This window comes from Melospiza melodia, chromosome 1 (genome assembly GCF_035770615.1).
Source record: "Melospiza melodia melodia isolate bMelMel2 chromosome 1, bMelMel2.pri, whole genome shotgun sequence".
Lineage (NCBI taxonomy): Eukaryota > Metazoa > Chordata > Aves > Passeriformes > Passerellidae > Melospiza > Melospiza melodia.
The window spans coordinates 40802045-40815355 of NC_086194.1; the positions used below are offsets into that span (position 1 = coordinate 40802045).

The 13311-nt window shown below is 40.7% G+C and overlaps 1 protein-coding gene and 1 long non-coding RNA gene across 5 annotated transcripts in view; both read left to right on the forward strand.

Moving 5' to 3' along the window:
- LOC134417627 (uncharacterized) overlaps nt 1-8489 on the forward strand; it is a 43420-nt gene extending 34931 nt beyond the window's left edge. For both annotated transcript variants that reach the window (XR_010027599.1, XR_010027600.1), the window contains exons 2-3: nt 5751-5788; nt 8047-8489. This is a non-coding gene — a long non-coding RNA (uncharacterized LOC134417627). The remainder of the gene's footprint in view (nt 1-5750; nt 5789-8046) is intronic.
- RBMS3 (RNA binding motif single stranded interacting protein 3) overlaps nt 1-13311 on the forward strand; it is a 704809-nt gene that overhangs the window by 36313 nt on the left and 655185 nt on the right. The window lies entirely within an intron of this gene.

Consider the following 13311-nt stretch of genomic DNA (forward strand, 5'->3'; position numbering starts at 1 on the left):
TTTTCTTTTTTTTTTTTTTTTAACTTTGAAAAGAGTGCTATTGCTGGAGGTGCTGTAAGAAGGAAGAAGATAAGTTGTTTGATGCTGCACATGACACAAAGCTTGGGGTAATGAAGGAATGGGTATGTTTCAGGTCAGCCTGAGTTCAGGCAGTGAGGTCTAAATAGCTGCTGGAATGGCACAATTTATCATTGTGTGAGAGAGAAGATTTTGGTTGCTAGACCCATTTATCTATGATCTATGTGCCTTCTGAAATCACAGGGCTTTATTTACCATAACAGAAGTTTAGATATAAACTTAAATATATTTTTTAACATAGGGAGAATTTGGTAGCATCCAGATACTATGATAACATTATCTTAAAGTGAAGGTGTGGAAACACAGTAAATCAAGGTAAAGTATCTGAGACTAAAGCAATGCTTTAATGTGTAAATCTTTTCTGTGGCAATTTCCTTGTGGTTTTGAAGTGGCATAGAACCATATGGCATTCTTTCTATGAGGCAAGACTTTTTTGAAGCAATTGTAAGTTATCCTGGATTTGCCATAAGGCATAGAAAAACATACATGTAACTGGTTGATGTGAATCAACAGATGTGCAGCAACTCTTTGTAAGTCTAAGGCCTTACTAAAGTCACATGTCAGTGGCTACTGGGCATGGGCTGATATGGAGAGTTTTGATGAATACAGTTAAAGACTGTAATTCATTGAATGTACAAAAATGTAGTGAGCTGGGGTACTTCAAGATACAGATTAGGTGAGCCTTTTGGCATATTTAATTATTGATGTAAGTCTACCTCTGCAAAAAAAAAAAAAAAAAAAAAGAGGGAAAGCATATTCATAGAGCTAGACTCTAGACTTCTTTTTTTGATGGTGGTTTATGCCATGTGAAGTCATCATAAGGTAAAATTGAAGCACTTTCAATATCACATTGATTAGCAGAGGAATGAAAGATAGAGGTGGTGGGGGCTGTTATTGATTAACATAGCAGAGTAAAGGAGGATTTAAACACAGAACAGTTAACAGAAGAAAGAAAGATAATTGTGATACAGTGATGAAAGAGGTGTGGTGCAGGGCAGAAGGTAGGAGTTGGAGTTACACGGCTGCAGAGACAGCTGCTGATGAAGAAAAGCTGAAGGAAAATACCATTGACATTCCTGAGTGGTTCTCAGGTTTGGTCTTGTTTTTAAAATGTGCTTTCCAAATAAGCTTTTAGCAATGCCACTGCATTATTTTATTGCTGTCATTTGTATGCACTATTCAGCTGCAGCTTTCCATACGTGCTAGAACTGTGAGCTGGGACTGGGGCTGGCACATGGGAGATTCCTGCAGGATTCAAAAGGAGAGGAGGCTGGAGGATTGAGTGACTACTGCAGCTGAGAAGAAGGAAAATGTATCAGTACCTTTGGGAAGTATTCCAGATGGGAGAATTTTTCCCTTTGTATCAGCATCTGCCCAGCTTGAGGCTGGAAGAAGGGAGAGGGTACACTGATATATAACTGCAGGTGTTTCTTTGAGAAATTTCTGCAAAGTTTAGGGGTTATGCCAGCTTTATTTAAAAAGAAAGAGACATGACTAATGTGGGAGGAGCCCTGCAACACAAAAAATTTTTCAAAAAATCCATAATTTTGATTACTGAGCGCCTGTCCTGAAATCCTACTAGGAGCAATATTTTGTATTGGATAAGGAAGTGTGTCAAAGTTTTTTGGGGGGAGAAAAGATATTCTTACACTACTGTAAAGGTAAATCAGTAAAAATACACGACATAGCAGAATTTCTAAGTTAAATCAATAACTCTACACACTAAAGTAGTGCTTTGTAAGCTAAAACTGCTCCACACATCATACTAATCCATTGAGAGTGTTGAGAGTTTAGGAGATTGGTTATACCCTCTGCAATATCAGTAAAATACAGTATTAGGTTACATATGCCTGCTAGGGCAGGCATCAGTAAATAAGTATGTGATATTAAAAATTTGATACTTCTAAGTCATTCTTTGATAGCAGAATGTGTTTATTGGCTTGTTGCATTTACCTTTCTGTGTATGTGAGCTGAGTTAAAATCAGTCCTTTGGCAGAGTTAACAGGCTGCTTAAAGCATTGGCTGGTGTGGGGATAGACCTGAAGATTAGTGCTGTAATAGGAACAGGAGTTGGAGGGCTGACATTAGTTTTCAGAGGTCTCTGGGGTGCCTTACCTGCAGCTAGAGAGGCTGCATTTGCCATTAATTTTTAAATGGTGAATGAGCTGGGCTGAATCCACTGCTTGCTCCCTGCTGCACTGGGTCTAAAGGAAGCAACGTGTGCTGCAAGAGGTGCATCCTGGCCAGGATGGCAGGGGCTGACTGCTTTCTCCCCACAGTGTTTATATCCTTGAGAAAGGTAGACTGGGGTTTCACTGGTTACCTCGGGGAAATCTGGAGGGTAAGTGCATCCTTTAATTGCAGTGTTGACCAGTCTCTGGAGTAGTCTTCTCTGAGGAGAAAGTACCAGCTGCTTCTGTGCTTTAAGGCTGCAATGAGCAGAACTCTGCTGGAGAAGGCAGAATCAGAGTAATACCAGTATCTATTTCCTTCAGTTTTTGGTTTTTTTTTCAACTTTTCATTGCTTAGGAGCAATTATGTACTGCTTCTGGTGCAGGAAAGGGCCATGCAGGGTCTGAGCAGACACCTTTCAGTCCACAGCACTGCTCTGTGAGGACCACCAGCCACTTCAGATCTGATGTTTGCCAGGGGCCTGTAGTTTCTATGGTGAAGATCCTATTTCTAAAGAATCTACATGTTGTAGCACAGCATCCGCTCAGTGTGTTGACCTAGCAATCCTGGAGTCGTGCTTAGCTGAGGTGTTACAGTTCTTTTGGTTTTCTACTTCACTGTAGCTGTTGTGCTTTGCTTGCTGATTCAGGACAGACGGCTTTATCCAAAACATTGGAATTAAAATTCTCCCACTGTGTTTTTGTTCTTAAAGTGTATGCATGCAGTAAGAATTGCCTCTTTTATTATTCTCAATGGTACTCACCAGCTCAAGTCCCTGAAGGGTTATTGGCATTATATTTGAGCCAATTATTTTTATTTAGAAAATTATACTTATTCATCTAGTATAATATTAAGTTACCAGGCTTGATGTTTTTCTCTTCCTCTAGCCTATATTTGCTGAGCTAGAACTGGGAACATATGCATCACATTCCTTTTTATTTGGTGGGCCTCAGAGTCTAAATTGGGACTTCTGAACTGCTCTTGAACACTGGGAAACCATATGTGGCATTGTGTTGTTTGAATGACATTCAAAGCCAGAGGGTTTGTGTGAGCAAGGAACGTGCATCATTGTTCAACCTATGCATGTGCACAAGAAGGCTGAGAGTGGGGGAGAAGAGCTACAGCTTTTCCCAAATACAAAAGAACAGGAAAAAATGTCTTTCCAGATGGAAAAAAATCTCCAGAGCTGGTGTATTCTACTACATACCTTGGCTTAATGGTCCTGGAAGCAATGGGGCACTTGCAGCCCATAGCTGGGTGTGGACCTGCCCCTCATGTTTGCAGCTCCCTGGTATTCAAGAAAGCACAGTGAGAAAAGCTCTCTTTGAGGCATGTGACACATTCCTTACAGATGGGGCAACTCCTGTGGGTGGGGAGGAGTTGTTCCAGGCTGTAATGTATGCTGTCATTTCAAGAAGAAGCTAAAACCTCAGTGTGTGAAGGGTAAGGGTTACTTTAAAGAAGGGTTGGACAGAAGATTTTTGAGCTTCAGGATGTTTGTGCTTCTGTTATAATCACATAAACAAATTTCCCAAGTTTTGTTTGGTTGGTTATTTATACATCTTCAAAAACTTTCAATGGGCTAAGGCGCGAAGTCCTTAAGTGGATCAATAATAATTTCAGTTTAGGAAATAAAAATGAGGGGAAACTGGCCAGCTTTTAGAGAAGGGATGGAAAGACCAGTGAGGTCATGCTGTTGAGTCTGGTGCTGCTCAGCATAGTCCTGAAAGAGGTGGAGAATGAGGCAAAAAAGCCTCCTGATGATACCAGATCAAACAGGATAGCTGAGGTGAGGATGTGCTATGGGTCTGCAGAACAGCCTCACCATACAGAGTGACCAAAGGACCACCTGGTAGAACATGGAATAGTGCAGAGGAAGAGAAACAATTCTAAATTGAAATACACCATGATGGAATGTAAATTACTGTTTGGAAAGAAAGCTTGGTTTATAATAACTGTATAAAAATGCCTGCTGAATGTGCAATAGGAATGAGAAAAAGAAAAAAACCCAACCTGAATACTGGGACTGGTTGGTAAAAAAATTGTGAACAAAAACAAGAGTCTTTATGCTGCAGCGTGAATGCATGGCATGCTTCAATATTGCATCCTTGCTCCATCATTTTAGAAAGGATGCAGAAGAAGGGGAGATGATACAGGAAATACTGATAAAAATGTGGAGTGACTCCCATATGGAAAACTATGCTTGGGTATCTATCTGAGCAGGAAGAAACAAAGATCTGTGAACTCTCAAGTGGCATGGAGAAAGCAAATAGAAAATGCCCATTCACTCTCTCATGCCATGGGAGCCAAGCAGCCTCAAGAGAATTGTTAGGTGACAGTTTTGAAACTAGCAAAAAGGACTTCCTGTAGCTGTGAAATTGCCCTGGGATATTATAGATGCCAAGAATTCCCATGTCAACAGGGGTGTTTGGACATACCCCTTAAAGAAAACTCTCCCGAAGGCTACTGTACACAAAAATGTAGTTCTGATTCAGGGAATCGCCTCACCAGAGATTGCTGGGAGCTGGGGAGTCCCAGAGGCTGGGACAGTGGGACTGGGGAAGGAGCTGAGGCTGTTTGCATTTGCCTGAGGAGGAAAAAGTGAAAGTTGTGAGTGTGATAGGATGCTCAACTTCCTCAGTCTCTGAGCCTATCACATCTGTCTCTTCCCATGTAATTACACCCACCCCGTGCCAGGGTATTGTTTAAATACATGACAAACAAGCTCCTATCCTTAAAAAGCAATTTGAGCTTTTGTGGAAGGATTTCAGTGAGTGTTCTTGCAGAAAAGAATGGCAGAAGGATTTTTGAAAAGAGAAGTCTGGGAGGGACAAAACCAGGTTCAGGGTGAAGTCCTAATTTGCAAAGATATTTTAATGATTTTGAAGGGTCTTTTTTGTCTTAATAGCTGTTTACATTGTACCTTAGTGTGTCACCCACGTGTGAATAACAGTGATGTTGATGTCTGGCAATAATCTCCAAATTGTGAACATCTTTCTATCCAGGCACTTGCTGTAGCTTTTCAGAGAGAGTGAAATGCAGCTGACCCGAATAAAGCCTGTGTACTGAAACACCTGATTTTCTTTTCTTTGAGGGTATTGTAATGTGTGCAGTGTATGTGCTAAAAACGTTGCTTTCTAGTTGGCTCTCCATGTAATGTTGGATTGCAACAGACTGCTCTCTGTCACACCTGATGACTAAACCTGTCTCACCCACGCCATGGGAAAGTACTGGTGCATTGAGCCTTCTTAGAATCAAGCTGTAGGTTATCCTCAGATTTCAAATCTCCTGTGCACTTTTTTTAATATGGCCTCTAACTCAAGAAATACAAGCACAAATGGATTCCAGGCAACAATTAATCAGATAAGTATTTATTTATTTAACTCAACCTATAGAATTATGCTGGCAATAGTTCTTTTTTTTTTTTTTTTTTTTTTTTTTTGAGTTAGACTTTCATTGAGCAAAAGACTGTCTTTTAAACACTTTTCTCTCTTTTTCAGGCATCTACACAGAAGCATTCTGGATTTCATTTGGCATGGTAAGAAACTCCCACTTAATTACAGAAAAAAGAATAAGTTAAGAGCTGTCTGCTTTGTTTACCTCCTGATATGTTCAAAGTGAAAATATGGCTGAGGAAACTAGATGCATTTGATTCATGTTGTGCATTTTAAAAAAGGATGGAGACACAATTAAAGCAAACTTACATTTCAACTGTGTGGTACAGCATTTACTACCACAATACCAAGAACTGGGTCAGAATTGGCTGTAAGCTGGGGATGAGAGTTCATCAGAAATTGCAGAATGTGTGTCTGCATGATGGAGGGAAATTTTTTAAACAATCAAAATTAAACTCCTTTTAAATGGCCCTAGGTGAGCCTGCAATTGCTGTAAGTGTTGTCTAGGAGATCCATGGTTACCAGAGTATGGGCAGGAAGCAATGCAAAGCCAGGTGACTGGGGAGGATGCACTGTGCTGTGAGGGGAAAAGCTGGTAACATAAATGTTGCTGAAATATGAAGCACTTCAACCTAATTGAGAGGAAGGCTTTAGTCTTGCTGCCATAGCTGTGTCAGGTAGGGATTTATTCTAGTTTTGTCATCATTACTATGCTAGCAAAAGCCCTAGAACGTATGAAGTTAGACTAGGGGAAAAAAGGATTTTTTTCTTGGTCAACTCAATATTTTCATGGAAATGTTGTTAAACTATACCTGCAAATGGCCTTTCTGTAAGTGTAAATTGTCTATGCTTGTGTAACCATACCAACACACCATTCCAAGAGTCTACAAGTAGTTGTTGAAAAGAAATCAACTGCACAAAGCTAAAGACAACAAATAATCCTTAGTATAAATTGACTAATTCTTACAACTGGTCGTGCTATATAAAAGGGAAATCCAATGACACCCCAAGTTTTTTTGGATTGTTTTTTGATTGGGTTTGGAGTTTTTTTCAGCCATTCCTCTCAACATGCAGTCATTTCTTCCTAAAGTTCAAACTAAGGAAAATTCAAGACATCATCATGCAGATGTTTTTTACCTCCTTGGGCATTTATTGTCTCTGAGGGACTGGTGGGGCTTGAGCCAGCGCGTCCCAGCAAACCTCGCTGGCGGGCCGTGAGAAGTTCGGCTTTCTCGGGCAGCGCTGAGGGAGTCTCTCTTTGAAGACTCCCTCCTCCCACATATGTATACTGGGCTTGAAGCCAAGCCTCTCTTCTGTAAAGAAACCTTGCTAAAATTTCTCATTTCATGCCCCTTTATGGAGAGAGAGGGAGTGCGAGGGGGAGAGAGAAGGAGGTACGTGCCAAGAGTATTGAGAGAGCAGAGCAGAGTAGATTCTTCATTTTGTGTGTTTGGGGACAGCAGGGCAGCAAGGAAGGAGAAGGCTTTATATTAATTAGTATCATATTTGCCATCCCTTCCTCCCACCTCAAAAGTGATAAGTTGTCCTCCTTCTCTTCTCCCAACCACATCTGTGTTTTTTTTAGACAACGGTTTTTTGTTTGAGTCCTTTGAACTAGCAGAGACACTTGAAATAAATGCACTTGTAAATGTGCCTCCTGCCAGCCTCTGTCTAGTCTGCATATGGACACTTAAAAGAGTTAAAGAATGTGTCTTATGTATCTTAGAAAAATGCTAAGTTCACAGTGGTGACACCTGAAATGACTTTATTCTTGCCTCCCTCTTAGAGTACAGTGGAATTGCTAGTGTATTATTTGATAAACAATCACCAATTAGTTGTTCCAATCCTCACTAATTCAGCAACTGCTCTCCAGGGCCTCCAGGCAGCTTGTATGCCAGTTCATGTGCTCGCCCCAGGTAGCTCTGAACTGAAGGAGTCTCCTTAATTGCTTTTGCTGTTATGTCTGTTTTAAAGGTTTTACTGTTCCTGTTGATGAGCTGGGTGGTGTATTACAAATGTGTGTTTGCTGTCTTACCTTTCCCCAGCGTGCTGTTAGCAGCACAAGTGACATAAACCATAATGCTGCATGGTGGGTAAAAACGCCCACTTTGTGCACCAAATGGAGGGTGGTCTTGCTGACTGGAGGCTTCACTTCCTCCATCTTTTATAGGTTTGGGTACTGCTGGGTGTCTCCATATACAGCCCTTCTGCCCCTGCTGTACACCTAGATCACAGATACATCAGATATCACTCATCTGCTGATCACAGAATGGCACAGGACCAGGAGATGAATTAGTCACCCTTGATCTTAAAGATTCTTGCAAATTCTAATGAACTACGAGCTGTGGATGGGAAGAGTGTCTCTCTGTTAACACTTGTTCCTTATTCTTTTGTCTTACAGGTGCTTGTGACTGATTACAAAATCTGCTGCTGAAGCAACTTTAGAGGTGGTGGAAGACCTATGGTTGTGGATCCTTTGCACATATAAATGTTATTGTGTGTGTCTGTTTGACCATGGTAGGATATTTAATGTATCATAGAAACAAGTTTTGTATCTCCAGTTTCAGTGTCCTTCTCATCATAGAACCTTCCTTTCAAACATATTTTCCTTTGTTTGAGTCTTTAAAAAACCTTGAAAACCCGAAACCTTGAAAAATTGTAACACTCTATGAGAAATGTACACTATTGTCATCTTCTGGGGAAAAGGGGAACTTTACTGTGTCCGCTGTTTTTGTAAGTGAAATGTGGTGTACAGCATGCTAAGTAACTGCTCAGTCAAATGTCAGTGTAAATTCAGAAATCCTCAGAAGAGGAAAGAAATAAATATTTTTATTTTCTCTAAAAGCTTCCCTGTAACATTCTTCTAAAGATTTTCTTCATGAGACAACACAAACTAAGCATTTGAGTGCCCTTTCACTTCTCAGCTTGATGGCAGGCTTGTTGTGACTTTTGGCCAAATGCTCTGAAGCCATTGTAAGCCTCCACAAAGATGTAGCCCATGCTGATAACCAGGGATATGCCTCATCTGTGATGAGCAGGAGGCTTGAGTAATAGATTTTTCTGTTTTAAGTGACACCCCTTTATCTGTACCTTGGAAGAAACTGCAGACAACTGACGTGAAACGCTGCTCACAATATCTGGGCAGAAAGTTGGGCAAAGCTGTTCCTTTAAAGTTGTTCAGCTAAACCCCTTCAGCTGGACCCCTTCCCTTCCCTTCCCTTCCCTTCCCTTCCCTTCCCTTCCCTTCCCTTCCCTTCCCTTCCCTTCCCTTCCCTTCCCTTCCCTTCCCTTCCCTTCCCTTCCCTTCCCTTCCCTTCCCTTCCCTTCCCTTCCCTTCCCTCTACACTGTCTATACTTCAGCATTTTCATTCTGATTTGTACATTTTTTTTAAGTCCTAATTTTTAAACATACTTGCTCTTTTTCAATTCTCCAAATGGATTCTTTGGCCTCCACTTACATAATCCTCCAGACTTGTGGAAATTGTAGATTGTAGAAAAAAGCTGATACCACAGCATAGTATTTGCAGCATAGGGCATCTGTAACCAAACTAAATAGCAAGGCATTATTCACAAGGAGGTGAGGTTATATTTTGCTGCTGCTAAGCTCTTTGCTGTTCAGTTTTAACACTGGATGCCTGGGTTTCTTTTTCTGGAGTGCCTGTTTACTCTTGTATATTTTTATAGAGTGAAAGGGTGGTGGGGAGAATGAGGGTGTTATGTGCAGTAGAGTTATAAATAATGTTGGCTCTCAGGTTATTTGCATTATATCTACTTGCCTGAATGCGTAAAGTTAAACAGAAATGTCTTATAAGAAACCAAAAAAAGGGCAGAACAATGTCATGGATAAGAGGTCTAAAGGCAATGCTATAGAATGTGTTGATTGGGGAGTATTTCCTACCTAGCTAATAAGCCAGACAGAAAATTGCTTACTCCTCCCTCAGCCTCAGAGATCAAACAGAATATTAAAGCCTTAAAGATGCTGATGCAAGGAAGAAGGAGGGTTACTCAGCACCCACTGCACTAAACTGACAGGCAAATGGGGAGCATGCTGGGAACAGAGCTGTATTCCCAGCCCAGAGACAGTGATCCTGGGGTGGATGACATGATGAAATGCAGCTGCTGTGGAGCAGGAGAAGCACACACATAGGGGGTTTTGTTGTTGTCTTTTTGCCCTGTATGCTGTTGACTTGGGGGCAAATAAAGAAGTGCCCACTTTTGGGCTGCATTTCAGTCACTGTGGTGGCTTTTGATTCAATAATGAGACATCGATAATGTTGCAGACTCCTGAACAAACAAGCCTGGGACAAGGATCCAAGGGAGAGTGGCTGCACTTTCTTCACTGACCTGTGGTTGCTTACATGGAACAAACATGCCAAGGTTTAGTCTTGCAGGGCTGAAACTGAAAAGAAGGCAGACTCTAATTTTGGGCAGTGAAGGACTGAGCCCTGAGGAAGCAATGCTGACATTGTGAGGGGTGTCTGGAAGATTTCAGAATATGTCTATGCCTTTGAGTTTTTCAGTGCTGGAATTTAGTTTCTGAAGTGTAATAACACCACTGCATCCTTGTAATTTTATTGCATTTTTATTATGGATATCATCTGCAATAACCCTGCTATCATATTGGCCTCTGCTATGGTTTCAGTAGTCTCTCCATCTAAGATGATGAAAGTGAAGTTGGGCCACATCATACACACTAGGTTTTCTTCCTTTGTTTCCTTTCTCCAAAATGCTGCTTGAGTTAGTGGAATCCTTCTGGCTTGTTCTTTCTTGGTGTTCATCCTCAAAGGTACACAGCATCCAGTTGATCTTTTCTTGGAGAAGAAGGAGTAAAAATATATCCTTGACAGAGCTGCTTCCTTGGTGCAGCAGAGATCATGGAAGACACTGTCCTACTCATTCCTCCTGTCCTTCCTGGATTGCTTAATTGCATCCCATATCAAAGTCTTGCATTCCTGCATGGCAGATGAGTCTTTGGAGCTCAGAATTCAAATTCTGGAGGACCTTGAGGCAAGAAGAACCCTTGACAGGCTTCTAGAATAGCTCTGGTTTCCAGAAGTGGTACAGAAACACCCGTGAATCTGCATAGCTGCCTGGCAAATCTGCAAAGGAGAGCAGTGCAATACTGAAGATAACAAAACAATGTGAAAATAAATGGAATGGCTGAGAGCTGGGATTCAAGCAAGAGCTGCTGAGTGCTCCAGTAGCAAACTCCTGCTAGACCAATTGGTCCCATATGCCAAAGAGGAGTTTGATTTGTGGCTGGGTTTCACAGTGATTTGAGCCTTGTGTCTCCTATAAATTCTATTGGAAACAGAGCTTCAGCTGTGAATCAGTTACAGGCGTAGTTTGTTAATTCAGTGATATATTTAAGTAACACTTTACATCTGGACTTGGCAATCAACTTGAAATCCTCATTTAAAAAACAATAGTAAAGTACCAGAGAGGCATGATGTAGTCCACCAGGGTTTTTTGGTTTTTTTTAGGTTTTGTTTTTGGGTTGTTTTTTGGGGTTTTTTTGGTTTTTTTTTATATTTGGTGGGGTTTTTTTGCCATAAGAGCCAATGTTTCAGTGATGTTTCTTCTAGCATGGAGAATGTATTAGAAAAGTAATGAGTAATTGGAAACAAAATGCTGTTGAGTGACAGAGCTCTGGACAAAATAAACCTACAAAATCTCCAATGTTGTGGAGTAACAGGCAAAATACTATTATCAGACTGAAAGCTAGAGAGGAGAGGAAAAGCAGAGGGTTAGGCTAATGTTTTGGGGTAGAAAGAGACCAAAGCTGGGCTTTGGACATCTGCAAATTAAGTAAGATTTCTGTTGTTTATGTATTTATTGAGAGACAGCTGGAGCCACCATGTTGCAAAATCTGTGTGGAAATACTTACACAGTCTGTTCAGGAGGAGCAAGAAGTATTAATTCTAAAGTTTTCCACCAAGTGGGCAGAACAGTGCTGGATGAAGATCAGTGATGAATAAAGAACAACTGAGTGTGAACAGTCAGTCCTGACAGATCCAGAAGAAATGAGTGTGAGAGATCAGTGGGAACACTTGGTCAAATTACAGCAGCCAAAACCCAACTGTGATATTGGGTTGCACATCATTGAAGACTGCTAAGAAGTTGAGTAACTGAGAGGACATTGTACAGACTTTTGTAAAAAGCTGTGCCTGTGGTCTCAGCTAGAACACAGTGCAGTTTTGGCCTCCTGAGCTCAAAAAGGGTGTGACTGAAATAGGGGGGTTGGAAAAAGGGTGGCAAGAGCATTCAAGAGCCTGAGAAAGCTCCTGCCAGAAAAAGGACCAAAAATATAGCCTTAGGAGATGGAGAAGAGGAGAAATAATACAAGTATGGAGGATACTGCTTATGGTGGAGGTAAGAGGTCAGGAACTTGGTCTCTTCTCATCCCATATCATAGGCCCGCAGGGGTTCAGGATGAAACCCCACAGTGGTTCAAAAAGATAGTAATTATGACTCATTTGGGAGGTGATATTAACAGTTCAGTCTTAATGTCATGACCTCAACTTTAAGATTTTAAGAGGGTAAAGGATAGGTGACAGCTGTAGTCCTATAAAAGCATAACTCTCAGCAAATGTGCCTTGTCAGAGGGTTTGTTACTTAGTTTCTTCATGCTCCAGTTTTCAAACTGTTATTTGAATTTTTTGTGATTAGTTCCTCTTCTGAAATCCTGTTTACATTCTATAAGAGAAGTTAATAATACAGTGTACTTTACTCAAAAAAAAAGAAAAAGCCTTTGATAGAGATGTCTAGTGCTTGTGCTGATACAGTGTAATTCAGCTGCTGTGCAACTTAACAAATCTCTTTTATAACATGTAGTAGTACCTTATTGGTCTAGTTGGCATGCTTTGGAAAAAACCAGTGGCCTAAAACCACTTGCTCAGGTGTACATGAAACAAATGTGTGTGTCTGGGTGTGTGCAGGCACAAATGAATTTATAGTGCAGAATGATAGGGGATCTCTTAATAGATGTAAACAATAATAACATGGTGTGATTTTTTTTTTCCTAGTGGCTTTCATAACTTCCTTCTTTCAGGGTTGTACACAGATGGCTCTTTCACAGTAGGTCCTAGTTCCTTCCACAGTGTCAGAAAGTTGCCTTTTGCTTTGAGAGATTGTTCCTTGAAGCAGAATCATAATTTTTAAACTTCTCTTCACTCTGCTGCTGCTCGGGGTCAACACGTTTGTTGTGCCACAGCAGTGTACTGGTTAAATTTTCCTGAAGGCATGATGCTGCTCTCAAGTAATATGTCTGTTGATGATGAACTTGCTGGTGAGCATAGAATGCATGGCCTTAGACATTTTTGCACTTCTTGGAGCATAGAAATTAATCTAAACATCCGTGTGCCCTTTGTATTGATTTGAAGCATATGGAGACATTTAACAGCTGATCTCCAAAACAATCTGTTATACAAAGCCATACCTTTGTTTAGCTTGCCTTGAACAACTCTCAAGAAATTATGTATTTTTTAACAATAAGATGAACAAATATTCTGAAGCCTGAGTCTTCCCTCTGACAGATTTATCTTTTTTTTTCCCTTAAAGAAACAAGAATAAATTGGTTAGATTTTGTAATATAAATATTGTTAAGGACTCTCTCAGGCTTATAAAGAGAGAAGTGTTTATTTTAGAATGGTATATTTCAAGATCA